Source organism: Corvus brachyrhynchos, unplaced genomic scaffold (genome assembly GCF_000691975.1).
Source record: "Corvus brachyrhynchos isolate BGI_N302 unplaced genomic scaffold, ASM69197v1 scaffold59, whole genome shotgun sequence".
NCBI classification, from domain to species: domain Eukaryota; kingdom Metazoa; phylum Chordata; class Aves; order Passeriformes; family Corvidae; genus Corvus; species Corvus brachyrhynchos.
Window position 1 is genome coordinate 4,352,723 of NW_008246054.1, and position 3,209 is coordinate 4,355,931.

A 3,209-nucleotide genomic window follows, 5' to 3' on the forward strand; every position below is an offset into this window, starting at 1 on the left:
TTGAAGGACAGCCATCGGTCAGCCCAGAGCAATCCAGGATCAACACCACAGCAAGGCCTGGACGTGTCCTCAGCTGCCAGGGATCAGATTTGCAGAACAGAAAATGCCAAGAAGGCCCAGCAAACACCAGGACAGTGCAATGTGTTTCCCACAGCCCCTCCCACAGCTCAGCACGAGGGGGACCAGAGAGCAGCTGTGTCCAAAAGCAGTTCCAAAGCCCCCAGTGAAGGAGGTCAGAGCAGTAGCAGTGAGTGGAACAGAGACTCTCGTGGTTTATCAAGGAGACCATCCCAGGAATCACCAGAGAACACAGAATCAAGCTCTGCTAAGAGAAGAAAGATCTTTCCCTGACTTTACTATTGGCTCATTACTGAAAATCTATTCCCAGATTTCTGTCTAGCAGGGACTGTATTTTAAATTATTTAGCACAGCTGGAACCCCCTTATATTGATACGAGTACTATCAGATCTCTTTCCCATCCTGTCCCTAATTGTGGAGGGAATTAATACCTGACAGATGGTACCTTTGAGGTTTTGAAAAGAGAAGTTGGGTAGCTGCATTGCTTGAAAGAGCAGTGGGTTTAGTCATCTAGGAAGCTGAGGTTGTAAATGTTTAAGGATGTATATTTGTACAGTATACAGAATTATTTTAAGATATTTGGTAGTTTCCTTGTGTAAATGCTAATTTCTTAGAGATGTAATTTTTTATGAAGAACCAGAGTAAAGCAAAAACAAAACCCAACCCCCAAAACCCAAAAGACAGACTTCTTTTCCCTTTGCACTAATATGTCTAATTTATTTCATAGCGAAACTGAATGTTGAAAATGTGGTAGCGGTGGTTCTTGCTCATGCTCCACTACTGCCTCAGGAAGGAGTGAGGCAGATGTACATTGGTTGAATGGAAAGAATTCTACTTATTTTGTGTATTTTATTGCCTGTTTTTATAGGAACTGAAGAGTTTTTGTTGTATATAAACGTGCCTTGAGTTTTTCTCTTGCTGCTGCTCTATCAGTTGGAATCCCTTTCTTGTTGCAGTGGCAACACAATCTGCAGATTAAAGCCTGTGAGGTCTGTTTGGTCCCACTGTGTGAGGAGGAATCAACAGCACTGTGGGATCTTGGTCCAAGGTCTAGTTAACAGTTATTGGTAATATCACTTGAGTTTCTTTGTATGGAGCTTTTGGAGATCCACAGGGATAAAAAGAACAGGTAGTTCTTTCTAGGTGTTACTACTGGCTTCTTCCCACTGTGCTGATGAAGAATATGCAGCCACTATAAGAGGATGGCAAAAAACCAAATTATTTTTAAGAAAACCTTCCTCTTGTTATAACATTTCACAATAAAAGTGGAATTATTTCTACTAAGAATCCCTTTGGGTCACTGTGAAGTATCACCTTTTGTTTTCTGGAGCTTGTGCGTGTCTCGGGAGGTGAAGAGCAGCATTTCACATGCACTGAGTTTTGTGTGGCGATAACCTGAGAGTGCAGCTCTCAGGGAATGGAGGAGCTGCAGTGTTGGTACCAGTTGGGTGCACGGAGTGGGCCAGCTTGTACCATCTCCAGGTGTGTGACACCCTGAAGCAGTGTCCTGCTGTCCCTTGTCACTGACATAAGCAGCGTTGTGGCAGTGGCTTTGCTGGAGCAAGCGAGCCACAGTTGAGCCACAATCCTCAGTTCTGTTTTCTTTATTGCAGGGATAATTCCAGCTTTGTCCTTTGAACCCTCTGCCAGACAGGTCTGTGTGGTCCAGTTCAGGGAGATGCCAGTGCCTTACTGGGCAAAGCACCAGGTGCTGGTTCAGGCTGTAACTGCCAGGAAAACTCACATCCCTAATGCATCCAAGCCTGAAACAAACGTGCTTTACTGGTAGGAGCTGCCTTGGAGGTGTGTGGGGAGGCTTTTATTGCTGGCTGTGCCTGTCCAGCTCATTGTGCTGTGCAGGACTGAATGTTTCAATGTAATGGGAAGAATCTGGGAGATCCCTGTGAGGTGAGATCAGCATCTGTGCATTGTTCAGCTTTAGTTATTTGTTATGTTGCATTCTGAATCATTCAGTGACCCCTGACTCCTCCTGGCAGCCCTGTGTGCTCTTCTCCAGCTGGTGTGATACTTGTGAGGCTGCTGAGTGACTCTGACCTTACCAAACTGGCCATTTCAGTCACTCCCCATCACAGACTCCATACCCTGTGTGTTATTTCCCTTTATGTTAATAGGAACATTTAAAAACTGTCATCTTCCAAGCCCCTTGGCTCTCGTTGGCAGGGCTGTGCTGCCCTGCCTGCTGTTTGTACTTAGCACATTAAGAGGCTGCTGCTCTGCAAACCCCATGGCTGTGGAAGCCATTTGGACTGTCTTGATGTAAATAAAGTGAAGCTGGCAACAAAATTAATGAGGAAATGCTTTTCTGGTTATGAAATGCAATTTAGTCACAAGAATGTTTCTGTGAAACTTGTAGTTCTCTTTCTCCTTACTCTGCATTTCAGAACATATTCTGAGAGCAGTACTTGCCACGTGCTGGAAGGAATTTTGTTTTAACATCTCATTTTTGTTGTACTCTATAATGCCTGTATTTTTCCATAAATCATCTTGGAGGTGTGTTCAGTGGCTCAGACCTTTTTGCTGGTTTAAGACTAGATTTATCTGACTTACATTGTCAGTCTTCAGCAGTGGATTATTGCTGCCATATCAGTCTGTATCATTAGTCCTGTATTTGTCAATAAAAAATGCTTGGGTTATTGCACTTAGAACACTTTTCCCTCTCCACAAACCACTCAAGAGTAGGTTTGTAGCTTTAATTAACTTGTTTTTTCTTTTGTTTTATACCCATGACACAGAAAACTAAGCAAAATCCAGTCCAAAGCACACTTCTCACTGACTCAAATCTGCAATGAAGAACAAACAGATCAGGTACAATTTTCATAAATTCTCTGCTGTTCCTGTTGTGTGTACAAAGTGCTGAGTAGTGATGGGCAGTCAGTGTGCAAGCTGTGAGTAGAGACTTGCTGTAGCAATTTATAATTCCTCAGAGCTGGTGGCCCTTGGAGGAGGCCTTTTGGTGGTTACTGAGTGTTAAAGTTGGAAAAGTCAGTACAGAAACATATTCAACACAACTTTATGTAAACGACTTTATTGGAAGTTGTGCCAAAACCCTTGGGCAGCAGCAGTATCCAGGTTTTTATACAGAGGCTTCCATGCTGCTTCCAAGCTTGGCA